At 47.9% G+C, this 14186-nt stretch overlaps 1 protein-coding gene across 4 annotated transcripts in view; it reads right to left on the bottom strand.

The window, feature by feature from the left end:
• The window catches only part of ZBTB38 (zinc finger and BTB domain containing 38), a 76724-nt gene that overhangs the window by 15116 nt on the left and 47422 nt on the right, over positions 1 to 14186 (bottom strand). Inside the window, exon 1 of one of the 4 annotated variants that reach the window (XM_046661010.1) lies at positions 335 to 497. The exons of the other annotated variants lie outside the window; for them this stretch is intronic. The gene's annotated coding sequence lies outside the window, so the exon portion shown is untranslated. Of the gene's footprint in view, positions 1 to 334; positions 498 to 14186 lie in introns of those variants that run through there. 4 annotated transcript variants of the gene reach the window in all.

The raw sequence follows: 14186 nt of genomic DNA, 5'->3' as shown, positions 1-14186 counted from the left end.
TTGTTAATAAAATTTGACGTACTTTTATTAGTAAATCTTTAAGACATGACAGAGAGTGAAGTAACCCTGCCCAGTCTACACTCTTACTGCGAACTAGAAGTCACTTACTCAAGACCACGCTCCAGGGCCAGAATGAACCCCACTGTCTAAAGCTTCTGCCCAGAGAAAAGGCCCCGAGCCCTCTACAGCACCTGGGCCACTCAATTCCTAGCATACATAGTGACAAAACTGAGCCGACAGAGCAACTTTCTCCTCCCTCCACCACAAGTCTTCTTCTATAAAAAGAAACTTAGAACCCAACTAAAAAAAGAACGCACTGTATTAGGAGACTGACCTGGAATCCTGCAAAAGTCAAACTCACAGTCCATTTCGGGCCAGTGGGGGGCCCATATCGATGTGGAATTTACTGCACGGGTCCACTCTTCGCTGTGGAAAGTGTTCCGACAAAGGAACTGCTTCAGGGACTCGGCCCCCCCATCCCACACACACCTCTGCAGTACGTTTTCTCATAGTCGTGTTGGGTGACTACGTCAGACCGCCTCACGTGACGGGGTGTTAGAAACAGACGCATCAGATCTCGAAAACAGATTACAAAACAGAAGCCCTTTATAGAGTTCAGCTGTGTCTAGGAAAAGGCAAACCCTCTTGATTTGCCTTCTAAATGCAGCCCGAAAGGGGAGAGAGGAGCTGCCTTTATCAGACTTTAATGCATTTAAATGATCAGATTCAAGAAGGCGTAGCGTGGCGAGGGAAGTTTGCTTTTTCAACGGAAATTTGGGCCGTTTGCAAGGCTAACATCAGGACGCTGCCAGTGCCCTCAATACACAGAGGGTGGCTTCAACAACCTTACCTGAATGCATTATTTTGCAAAGGTAAACACTGGGTCTCTGGATTTGTAGCTGCGTGCACACAGATCGTGAGAATGAGTATTATCAGATTCACGGGTGAAGCAATGTGCCCAGTTAAAGACTTCAGGCTGCTTGTTTGGAAAGATGAAAGGAGGAAAAGGTCCGTGGTGTTTTTTTTTTTTTTTCTTTTTGAAACACAATAGTATTTCAGGGTAGCCCAGGCCTCTTGGGTTCATCTCAAGATCAAGCTTGCCCAGACACCTGCTTCCTCAAGAAACCTGGCAAACAGGCTTAGAGAATTTCTCTCTGAAGCCCTGGAGTGCTGTGTCCATTTCTGTCTCAACCAAATTCCACTGACACTCAGAGCCTCTACTGAGCATCATTTTTAAATTGGAAGGCATTTTTAACTTGAATGCTATGGGGACCAAAATGCAAGTGACCAAAATGACCAGGACAGGATTCCTGTCCCCTGGAACTTCTCATTTGAGGGATGAGCTGATTTCAAAAGCCAACTACCATTTTCTTGTGAACCTAAAGGGCCAGCTGATTTCATGGCCCTGTTCCTCTCCTCTGACTGCTACCTCTCGGGGAAGGCAGAGGGTAGAACCGTTGTACATCCTGACTTCGGAACAAGAATGCAGCTAGCTAGTGGCAAGGCTGGGCTATCCTGCAATGGACAGAGCACCAACTGCTGCTTTGATGTTAAACTGTCTAAATCCACCTCCCCATTGCACCCTCGCTCTCCACCCTCAGCTCCCTCTGCACCCTGGCTTTCTGGGGACAACTGCAAGACAATGAATCACAGTTTACATGGGTTCTTTCTGGATGGACCAGAAACTGCACAGAGAGGAGTGGACGAGCTAACTCACACGAAAACCACCAAGCACAGTGCCTAGCACACAGTAGGGGTTCAATGACTGTGGGCTGGAATCAGCTTGAGAACTGTGTCCTGCCCCCCTCGCGGCTATGGAGGGACCTGCTTATGCAATCCACTCTTCATGCAGCCCACAGGACGACCTTTTAAAGTCACAAATGAGATCAAGTCAAGGCCTCCTTAAAACCCTTCAGTGTCTTTCTCCTGGTGTTAGGATAAAATCCAGAGACTTCCTTGTGACCTGCCAGGCCCTGCACTGTCCACGAGTCCTGTCCACTCTCCCCAGACTCACGGCTCCCTTCTGCCCAGCCCTCTGTGCTCACCACATGGGCCTCCTTTGGCTTACTCTGCCTGCCAAGCCTCTTCCAGCCTTGGAAGAGCCTTTAAACTCACTGGTCCTGACACCGCCCAGGGCTGACTTTCATGCTTCGGGCCCAGTCAACATCACTCAGAGGGACCACCGATCTCTCTATTTGCTCCTGCCTCTGCTTGCCCTCATGTAACCTGGTTCATTTCCTTCCCACTCCTTCTCTCAACATGCAACTCCCCCCCACCACCGTGTTTGCCTGCTTGTTCACTATCCACTCTGCCCACCAGAAAGTAAGCTCCGGAGGACAGGACCTTACGCGTCCTGTTCACTGTGACAGCTCCAGGCCCCAGCATGCAGTGGGCACTCAGGAACTGTTTGTTGAGTGACTAAGTGAAGTGACTAGGCACATAATACACGAACGAGGCTCACCCTGATTAAAAAGCTCCTGGCCCCACGGCCCTGCACCCCGATCCCCTGTGCCCTGCTCTGCTTTTCCTTTTCCACGGCACTCAGAAAGTTCCACTACGCCACACAATTTACTCCTTAATCCTCACTGTCCATCTGCCTGCTGGAAGTTCAGCACTGCAAGGGCAGCAATCTTTGATTTTCTTCACAGATGCATCTTAAACACCTAGAACAGTGCCTGACACGTAGCAGGCCCTCAGTAAACATTCATTTATGAAGCGAACAATCCGTAAATAGATACATGTTCATAAATCACCATTATATACGGACAGGCACCATAAATATTGCCAATTACAATTTTCATCTGTTTGAACTTCCTCAATTTTGAATCAAATTGCTTTTATCTGATCCATTTCAGGTTGTGGAGCACTTCACTTACTAATTTATTTCACCTCCTTCCCAATCCTGCGAGGCGGGCAGGTAGATTGGTGATACCACTACGTACTCACAGGGTTAAACGAATTAACAGAGTCAGTGCTCAGGGTTTGGAAGCTGACATTACCATCCCACCGGAGAGCTGTGGAAACCGAGCCTGGAGAACGGGGCTGCTCATGGCAGAGCGGTGATGTCTGACAGGGCACCGTGCTCAGCCACCTCCCTCCCTGTGCGCACACAGCGCGAGGGGAGGCAGAGCAGCTGACCTGCCCCATCCAGCACAAAATGGCCCCGCACCGAGTCCGCACTGCACGCGTGTTGTACAGGATCACCACTGCAGAAGCCTGCAGCAGGAACAGATCCAGGCCGAGACTTAAGAGCCACGGCCGTCAGGGGCAGCCGGCCTGGGTCACATGCCAAGAAGTCCCCAAGAAACGCTGCCTGTCATGAAGCAGAATGCACCAGAAAGGTCCCCAAGAAGGGGAGCTGGGGATGGGAGCAAAGGCAAGCAGATCCCTGACCAGGGGCAGCAGTTACCAGGGCAACCCGAGCATCGTCAGACGATGGGCCTTGGGCCTGGGCCCTGCCCGTGCTGTACAGCAGCACGGTACAGTAGGCATTTTCAAGGTGCCACTGGACCCAGTCAGTCACAGTGTCCGCCCCACAGCCCAGAACTTGCTAAATGCCTGACACCAGAGCCTTTACACACACCCACATGTCCCAAACTTAGAATTTTTAGTACTAAAAAAATTGATTTGTAAAAGGTTGCTGCCAATTCAGTCCAAACACTCAGGAGATAAAGCCAAGGATCTATTTGCATAGCCAGGATGTGCTAACTTGAAGTGAATGCTTGAGGAAGGGAGTTTTCATTTGTTCCCCCGCTCCGAGCACTGAGATTTACCCTCTCACTACAGCGTGGGATGATGCAGTCTCAGGGACCATGAGGCTCATGCTGCGACAGTGGGTATGAAGCCTCAAGGGAGCAGCAGGGGAACAGAATCTCCAGGGTGGGGCCAACTCTGGGTATGAGCCTCTCCATGACAGAGGGAAGGGTCTCCTGCCAACACTGAGCTGAGACGGGGCCAGTGAGGCTCATCCAAACCCCAAGTCCAAATTCCAGTATCTTTACCAAGGCTTATAAAGTCCTCTGTGATTCGCCCTCACTTCCTGCCACTCTAACCCACACCAGCCTTCTTTCTGTTTCTTGACTAGGCCTAGGATCTTCTCACCTCAGGGCCTTTGCACATGCTGCTTCTGCAGCCTAAAGTGCCCTTCTAGCCCAGGCAGCAACCTACCCTGGTCTCCATCCAACAATCCTCCCCCTCAACCAGGTTCATCTGTCATGTACTCTCAGCATACTTTCTTTCATAGTGCTTATTATGATTGTAATTAAGTATTATCTGACAAATGTGTGCCTTTACCACAGAGTATAAATTCTGTGAGGGCCGAGCCTATTTACCACAGTCTCCCTAGCTCCCAGCACTGCATTTGGCACAACATAACAGGTGCTAAAAAAAACCTTTATTAAATAAATGCAAAAACTAAAGCACCCAAACACCAAGTTTCTAGAGCCCACCATACTGGCACTGTTACCAAGCTTTCTGCATCTGGTGTTACGTCGACGCACACTGCCCTGCTAGTTGTCATCCATGCTAAAAGAGGGAAATACATTTGTGGAACACAAAAAAGCCAAGAAAGTTTTCTGACATGGTAAAAGGAAAAAAAAAGCACACAAAAAGCAAATCAACACTGGCCTAAAGCGGAGCTGGGAGGACAAGCCAGGGCCGTGCCCTGCCCACAAAGTTGATACTGCTCCGACAAGTTAAAACACAGAAATACAGCTTCGAAACACCGAAAAATCGCTTACTACTACTGCTCTGGCTCTAAGGAAGGAAAAGAACAATATTTCAAGCTCCACTGACTTGCTTTGTTCTGTTAAACACAACAGGCCCAGAATGGAGCTGCTTATGCTAAGCCCCACGTCACAAAACCGAAACTTAACTTACTGACAGCTTTGGGTCTCCCAGAAATGGAATCTTAAACCAGTCACACTCATCCAGGAAGCAACTGATCAGCATCCGGCAGGAAGTCTGCCTGACAGACCCCTGCCGTCCCCTGTGAGGAAAGTCACCTTGCAATAACCAACCTGCCTTTCTGCCCCATATAACTTCCTCCTTCTGCTCCCCCTGCCTCTCAAATCTCCTGGCTCCTATAGCTCTTTGGGGCTCCTTTCCGTCCTAAATGGGATGGTGCCCGATTTGGATCGCTGAACAAAGCTGATCAGATCTTTACATTGACCCAGTTGAATCTCCTTTGGCAGTTTAAACCCCAGGGATCCGGCCTTTGTCTCCCAGTGCTTGGACTAAACTGCAACAAACTTTTAAAACTTAACTTTCTTTTTAAATACCAAAAATTTAAGCTGTGGCCATGTGGGTGCAGCACAGGCCTCGGTGCTGGTGCTGGTGCTGGCGAAGGGCTTCGCCTCGGCACGCAGTCTCCCTTCCCCACTCCCAGGGGCTCCACTCTCCATAATCACTTTTCACTTCCTCCTGATGTCTTCTCCCCCGCTCAGCCTCCTCTCAGGAGAAGCCAATCTGGAGAAGGTTCTGGGCTGAGAAGCACGGCTGGGCCTGTGGCCTGCTTCTGAGTCACGGAACAGTGGCAGCTTGTGCTTCCCCGTGCTCCGACAAGTGACCCACGGCAAAGGCATACACAGCCCTTCTCCCCCATGAGTCAACCAAAAGGAAGAAAAAGGCACCGCAGGGTCTGCTCACAATGGTGGCCCTCAGCAGAGCTGCACGTCAGACTCACCTGCAGAGCCAAAAAGACTATGAACAGCGCGACACCAGGGACGCCGACTCGGCTTTGGGAACAGAGTCTGTGCAGGCATGCTTTTTGCACCCTGCTGAGCATCACTGAGTTCTGTTGTGCATGTGAGCTGCCCAGGACTTCTCGTCACCCCATGAACAGATCACTGTGTCTGCTGCTTGTGTCGGAGCCCCCGTGGGCAGTCTTCCTGAGGTTGCCTTAGAGTGACACTGACATCTCATCACAAACGAGTCAATGTCCCCAACGTGACTTATCCATTTGGCAGCAGGAAGTTCACCTAAATATGCCAGGCACGTGCTGTGTCCCTAACACCTAACAAGCCCATCCATATGCCAAGGACCATTCCACACACTCCATAGACAGTATCCTGATTAAGCCTAACAGCATTCTTATTTTGCAAATGACAAAACGGAGACTCAGAGAGGCTCGCTGAGCCTGGCTAACTTGACCAAGGTCATTTAGCCAGTGAGCGGCAGAGCTGGGATTCAAACTCAGGGAGTACGACTCAAAAACCACACTCTCCATTTTAGGGTCAGGCGCACCAAGAAATAAAGAACTTAGCTTTTCCACATCTTTCTTGGTATCAAAGGCTCATATGCTCATGACTCTAGCCTACTCCCCAGTGTCTGTGGGTGCTTGGCAAACAGTAGCCCAGACCTAATCATGGCTGCCATGTGTGGGGGACAGGTCATTGCCCTGTGGGATGCTGTGGGGGTACAGGGAGGCTGACAGCCAGCCCATGCTCCACTTGGCCAGGTACATACCTAGTGAGCGTTGCATCCCCCTGCCAGAAGGGGGTCATTTCTCTGATATGCACAGCCGCCATATGGACCACCAGGCAGCCCTGGGGTGAACATTTAAGGGAAATTCAAAATTTTCCATAACATTGTACTTTTAAGTACTTTCTTTCTTTTTTTTTTTTGAGGAAGATTAGCCCTGAGCTAACTACTGCCAGTCCTCCTCTTTTTTGCTGAGGAAGACTGGCCCTGAGCTAACATCGTGCCCATCTTCCTCTACTTTATATGTGGGACACCTGCCACAGCATGGCGTGCCAAGCGGTGCCATGTCCGCACCCGGGATCCGAACTGGCGAACCCCAGGCCACTGAGAAGCAGAACGTGCGAACTTAACAGCTGCGCCACTGGGCCGGCCCCTTAAGTATTTTCTTTAAAAAAAAATGTAAACTTCAAAGTAATATATGGCACTCATAAATGTTATCATTTTGATTTTGATCCACTTCCATTTGAAGGTAATATTTATCAAATGCCTACCATCCACCAGTTATTGAGTGTAAAACAGGGGCTACCACAAAAAGGGGGCATAATGGGGAGATTAAAGCTACTGAGCACTGTATTAGTCCATTCCTGAAACAGGGCTCTTAGATAAGCAGACCATGTCCGGGCTGGCACAGTAGCTAAGAGCCCAAATTTTGGTGTGAGGTGGACCTGGCTCTGTCACATTCTGGCTGTGACCTTGGGCAAATTTCTTAAACTCTTTGCACCTCAGCTTCTTCATCTGCAAAATGGAGCTAATACTAGAATCGACCAGGGTTAACATGAGGATTAAATGATAACACCTATAAAGTGCTTGGTGTAGTTGTCTGGCACAAAATCAAGCTTAATAGACATGAGCTATTATCAGTATTACTATTATCGATTAACTATTATTAGTCGCAAATGTCAGTAGGAGCAAGTCTTGTCAAGCCTTGACCCCAGGCCCCAAATCTAGGGAATGTGGATTCGTCAACGGCAGAGACAGGTTTCAATGTTTCACTGTGTGCCCAGGGCTCCCCACGGGAGCTCACAGTGCTCACAGCCTGCAGGGCTCCTAAACTAACCTTCCTTTCCCATGGCAGAGGGCAGCTACTTCTGAGCCTTCGCTCACATGTGGGCATTTAGTTACAAGTATCATCTAAATGATTTTCTTTTCTTTCTTTAGTTGCACCTTCTTTTGTTAGAATTTCTTCTAAGCAAGCAGAAAAAGGCATTAAGAATTTAAATAAAAATCATTCAAGTTGGCTATTTGTTAGCAATTGTGGTAAAAAGCTTGACAGGAAGGAGACCAAAGTAAGCTGTTTAAGACAAATACTTAAATCATTTATACGTTTCCATCATGCGTACTTGTCCTCTTAAGTCAGAAGGGCACTCCAATTTGGCTATATAAAACAGAGCAAGGGTATTGTCCGTTTATTGGGTGATGTGCCCGTTTTTGATCGTGACATTCTTTGACCTTCATAAAGAAGCCTCCCCATGTCCTGTTTCGTCACCTCTCCTGTCCGTTACAGCTCCTGGCCGACCACATGTGCTCCTTTTTCTCACACGGAGGGGAAGTTTGGACCTCCTCTCTCTTACTTTAAGCCAGGAACCTAATAACAGTCAGTCTGGTTATAATTTATTTTAGAGAATACTTTCATGTTTTGGTTTTTTGATTTTAGAACTTTTTTTAGTTTATGTCTCAGTTTAACGAATTCATTAGGTTGTTCTTTGTTCAGTAAAAAAAACTATATTAAAAATCTGGGTTTAGGGGCGGCCTGGTGGCACAGCGGTTAAGTTCACACATTCTGCTTCGGTGGCCCGGGGTTCGCCAGTTGGGATCCCAGGTGCAGACATGGCACCGTTTGGCAAGCCATGCTGTGGCAGGCGTCCCACATATAAAGTAGAGGAAGACAGGCACCCATGTTAGCTCAGGGCCAGTCTTCCTCAGCAAAAAGAGGAGGATTGGCAGTAGATGTTAGCTCAGGGCTAATCTTCCTCAAAAAAAAAAAAAAATTGGGGTTCAGTTTGGGGTTTAGCACATTTATGTGCTGATTTTGGATTTTGGCTCAAGCTTCCATTGAAGTCTTTGATTAACACTTTGACAGCTGTCAGAGGTGGTCAGTAGTTGCCAGCTTTCCTTGTCCAACCCTTCTCCTCCTGCAGTCACCTTTATCCTCGGAGGGGAGGGCAGGCCTCTGCTCACACACTCCTGGGTCCAAATTCCACTTCTGTTACTTCCTAGCCATACGAACGTGGATAAGTTAATTAACATCCCTAGATCTTTCTTTTTTAATCTATAAAATGGATATAATAGTGCAACTTAGTTCTTAATAGGATTAGATGAGACGATACAGATAAAATGCAGTGTCTCATTCTATTGCTCTTTTTCATCCTAATTTTCCATGAAAATTCCAGAAAACAAAACAGTACCTACAACTCTTTAGCCCATCTCATTATGATAATAGCAACCAATTTAACGCTCACTGGTTGAAGGGGCATTGGAAGCAGGGGTCACGGTGTAAGCGGGGACTCCCCCGACGCTGACGTGGGGAGATGAGCGGCCTAGAGAATCTCTGCTTCGAGGGTTTCCAGGGAGCCCGGGCAAGGTCAGCTCTGACAGCTGGACGGTCAGCAGCCAGGCTGGACCCACAACAAGGAAAGGAAGCTAAAAAACAGTCATGGAAGGTAAGTGCAAAATCAAATAGCAAAATCAGCGACTGTGGTAATACAGTAAGAGTTCCTATAGCAGGGTCTTGGGAGAATATGCTAATACAGTAATATATATATATAGTAATATAGGTAGGGTAATGTGATTGAAAGAACATTTACTTTTAAAAAACAGGTACATGCATCACGATGTAATATTCTGATAAATAAAGCCAATAACTGTATATTAACGCACACAAAATTAACAACTCTCTCGTTTTGGGGAGCCCTGCATGCCCATTACAGATATGGTCCCCCCCGCAGCCCTACTGTGAAGAGTAAGCAGAGAAGAGAATGGGGCTCTGAGCAACCGGAGAGAGCGTCGAAGCATTGAGTGGCTTCTCTAGGTCCACAGGTTGCTCTTTCCCGCCTGGGTAAACTGAGCACTGAGCAAGACTGCCCTCTGACCATCACCTGAGCCCCCGATGAGATTATTACCCAGTTTCTTCCCACACAGAAACAGCCAAAACATCGAGGTGGCCAGCCTCCCCAGTGTTAGGAGACAGGGGAGGGGAAGGCAGAGCATTTACAACCTGAGTGCTCTATTCCCTTCACACCTTCATTCTGTTCCATCCTCACCTCGCTGGGAAGGGGGCCTTTAAGCACAATAAGGCAAGTTATGCTCTGAGAGGCAATCAATAGCAGCAAGAAGGAGGGGAGGCAGGGCAGGGGGGTGTCCTGGACCAGGAGAGGTGGGGCCGGAGGCAGGATACAGGGGGAGGGCGGCCAGTGGGGAAGGGATTGGGGCTCCCTCCCTAGAAAACAGAACCCAGGGTGCTTTACTGTGACTCCTGGGAAGGGCTGCCTCTTACTGTGTCACTGAGCCTGCCCACTCTGCTCTTCCAGGTGTCACAGGCTTAACAAGAGGGTCGGAGTCGTAAAGGCGAATTCCCCAAGGCAATCCCTAGCTCTGGCAGCAGGCAGCCCCTCTTAAAAACGTGAGCCTGCAGGCAGAGCCTTTGTCTGCAGCAGCTTTTGCAGGGGTGTGTTTTCATTTTACGTTTGGTGACCACAGCCCACTCCCAGTCCACGGTGCCCTGTCCACAAGATGGTGCTGAGTCCACACACACAAGCGCTCTGGAGCAGCCGGGAATCCAGTCTCCCAAACCTTTCTCAAAATGGGCAGATGAGGAAGTGTCACTTCAGAATAAACAGACACTGGGCGTTTTGGATAACAAAAAGCAAAGAGAGCATGCACTCTGATTCATTGTTAACGTGCCACAAATGGATTCTAGAGCTTCTCCAGATCGGGTGGGGACCGCTCACGCCTCGCCGGCGCAGGGAATTTCCTCCTTAGCGGAGCCATGGAGGGCCTGGGCTGCAAGCCCGCCTCACAACGGTCCTCTGCAGGTTTACTCTGCAAATCCTGTCCTGGGCTAAACCTCTCCAGCTCCGCCAGCTATTCCCCTGCAAAGAGAGTTTTATAGACAAAGGGAACTTTATTTACTCTGACCCTCTCATTTTAGATATGGGAAAATTGAGGGGCTGGCCCCGTGGCCGAGTGGTTAAGTTCGCACGTTCCGCTTTGGCGGCCCAGGGTTTCGCCGGTTCAGATCCTGGGAACGGACATGGCACTGCTTGTCAAGCCATGCTGAGGCGGCATCCCACATGCCACAACTAGAAGGACCCACAACTAAAATACACAACTATGTACCGGGGGGCTTTGGGGAGAGAAAGGAAAAATAAAATCTTTAAAAAACAAAAAAAGTTGAGTTTAGATATGAGGAAATTGAGGCTCAGAGAAGTCAAATGACTTGCCTAAGATCTCGTGATGTGATCTAATTTGGTGTCTGGACCTCTGGTTCCACACGCCTTACAATATACCATTCTCTTCAAAAGGCAGATGCTGGGACCCACTTACTAACAGCATGACCTTAGAGGGTACTTACCTCCCTGAGCCTCAGTCTTCTCATCTGCAAAATGAAGCAAATAATACCCAGCCCAGGACACGCTAGGACTAAATGAGGATATGAGCACTTAGCAAGCACACAGCAAACAGTACGTGCTCGAGAACTGACTTTATTTATAATACACAGACTTTTTTGGAAATGGAGTTCTCCTTTCTTCCCTTGTTTTCTTCTTCCTCCTTGGCTTCCAAACTTCCAGGGCTGAATTTTTTAACTGAAACTCAAAATTTCACTTATTTATTCTGGTTAAATTTGATTGTGTTCATTTGGTCCGTGACCTCCAGTCTGTTGGAATATTTTAGACCGTCAATTCTATCTCAAAATATATCTACTGATTCTTTAAACATGTTACACTGATTCCTGCTCCAGAAACTTTCAGCCAAGTTTAGGACGGTGATGTCTGTGACAAAAGGGCATGAGTGTTTTCCACGCTCACCTCCAGAGACGGCAGAGTGGGACCATTCTTCTTACCCACTCAGATCATATTCTGAGGTCAGGACTGTTATACTGACGACGACTTGGAAAATATTTTTCAATCTATTAGAATAAAAAAAGATAAAGCCTCATCTCCTCTTTGCAGAGGAAGGAAGCTGAATCCACACTAGCAGCAGGCGGCCCTGTGGGGAGCAGCTCTGGCTTGCTAAGACATTAACGTGTTGGAAATCAGGGCACTGAAACCTGAGGGTCAACAAGCCCTTGCACTGAGATCGAGAAAACTCCAGGGCTGCTGGGAATGAAATAGCCTAAGAGTAACAGAACAAGATGTCAAGCTCCCTGGAGCTGCTCTGTGGTCCCAGGGCTGGTCCTCGGTTACGAGTGACGCAGTGCAAAACCCTGACCAGTTACATTTTCTCAGCTTATCGTTTCAATTTGCTGTGCTTATTATTATTATTATTATTACCCATTCTTCTTACTCCCTCCTCCTCCCTAACTAGCTCATGCCATTTGCTTTTCTAACGCTCAGATCCCAGCATCCTCGTGCCCTGCCCCGCCAGGGAATTCAGACAGCCTGCAACTGGCTCAGCGCCCATATCCACTTACCCAGCAGCACCACCTTCCCCATCCGGACTCTTCCCAAAGGCCAACTTTCTGGACCCAAACACACAACAAAGACAAGAACCTCCAGCCTATTGCTATTTTGCCCTGTACCATTTACAAATCTCTTTCATACACGCCATCTATTTTCTTTCTCCCAACACCCCTGTGGGCTGAGAAATAATATTTCCATTTCAAAGATTAAAACACTGAGGCCCAGAATAATTAAGCCAAACTCCCAATACCACATAGCTTGTAATTGGCAAGGTTGGGTTTTTAACCCTGATCTTGCGACTTTGGGTTTAAAACTCCTTCTACCATACTTAAAAGGGAGACTATGTGTACATGATTCCCAGTGTTAGTAAATATAAATCACCATCTCATCTTTTGATTGATATATTTTATGGTTGTGTTTGTTTTATGCCAAATTCAGTGTCAAATGTGTATATGCCATTCAAAAAACTACATATCATTAGCCATTTTTACCAATAAAACTAATTTTTCTTGGTCAGCCTACACACCATTAGCACACTGCAGAGCAGGTGACCATCGAGGCATTTTACTCAGTATTCTCTGCCATCTTGCATTACCTGATCGCACAGCTTTCTGTTTAATTCACTCTGTAAAATGGGAACGATACCTGAGACAATGACTGCGACAGTTCAATGAGGCAAGGACCAGAGAGATGTTAGCTGGCGAGTGTTCAGTTAAGGGATTACATAGCATTCCTACTAAAACCTCATTACATTCATTAAAACCAAGTTGAGTTTTGTTTTCTTAACAAGTGTCTGATGAGATGTAAGGCAGGACGGGTCTAATAATTCAGAGAAGCAGAAGGCCTATTTCATCCCCTTGGCCTTTCCCTCATTCAGCAACCTCCTGGAGCCCACCGTCCAATGGAGGAGACAGACATGCAGACCAACAGCTCCTCCACGATGACCAAAGGGCCAAGGAATGTGCCCAGGGCTCTTGGGAGGCAGCCTCAAATTGAGTCTGAGGAAGGAGGGTCAGGGGAAGAGAGGTGGAGCTGAAACTGGGGAGCATTTCTTCGGAATCTAAGAGGAGAAAAAGGCATTCTATTCTAGGCAGGGGTCTCAGCAAAGGCAAGGAGGCATGAACTAGAATGACACATTTGAGGACAGGCAAAGAGGTGAGGACGGTGCTGCACACAGCGTGGGCAGGGCTTGCTGGGAGAGGGAGAGACTGGCAGGGACCCAGGTGTGAATAGTTTCAAATGTCACAATGAGTTTGAACTTTATCCTTTAGTCCAGTAATTCTCAACCCTTAACTGCATATTGGAATCATCGGTGGGAATTGAAAAACACCTACACTCAGGCTCCAACTCCAGATTCTGATTTATTTGGTCTTGGATGGACACTGGGTATGGGGATTTTTAAAGCTCTCCAGGTGATTCTAATGGGCAGCCTGGACAATGGTGAGTCACTTAAAATATTTTAAGCACAAACCATTTGACAAATTTGCCGACAGATCACTCTGGGTGCAGTTTAAGTAGGAATCATTCAACAATTTGCAGATAGGTCATTCTGGGAAGTTTGGTGAGGAGGATGTCTGGAAGGGGTCTGGAAAGAAACCAAGGAGACAGGTAGGGATGAAAGGGGGAGAAAGATTCGAAAGCTATTTGGATGGAAGAATCAACTAATAGGAAATTAGAGGAGAGAGGGAAGAAAGAAGGTTGACACACCAGTTCCATTGCCTAGATGTGCCATTAACAGGTAGGGAACCAGATCAAAGAGCTGGTTTGGGAGGAGGATAATGAAGTCTGTGCTCCCTCTGAGGAGCCTGTGGAAAACGCAGGTGGCACTCTGAGTCAACAGGCATCCAAAATGGACTTCGCCGCTGAAAGGAAGCTGGGCTGAAGATTCAGATGTGCAGTGGGCTGACACATAGGAGGTGACTGCAAACATGAGCATGGATATTGCCTGAGGAAAGCAAACTGGATGAAGGCAAAATAAAGCCAAAGAAGGAGCTTGAGGAAATAATGAAGGGGGAAGGAGCCTGAGGAAAACCAATACTGAGGGGGAAGGAACCTGAGGAAAACCAATACTGAGGGGGAAGGAACCTG

Source organism: Equus quagga, chromosome 1 (genome assembly GCF_021613505.1).
Source record: "Equus quagga isolate Etosha38 chromosome 1, UCLA_HA_Equagga_1.0, whole genome shotgun sequence".
In the NCBI taxonomy this organism is placed as follows: domain Eukaryota; kingdom Metazoa; phylum Chordata; class Mammalia; order Perissodactyla; family Equidae; genus Equus; species Equus quagga.
Note: the sequence above shows the minus strand (reverse complement) of the source record. Positions and strands in the feature narration are given on the sequence as shown.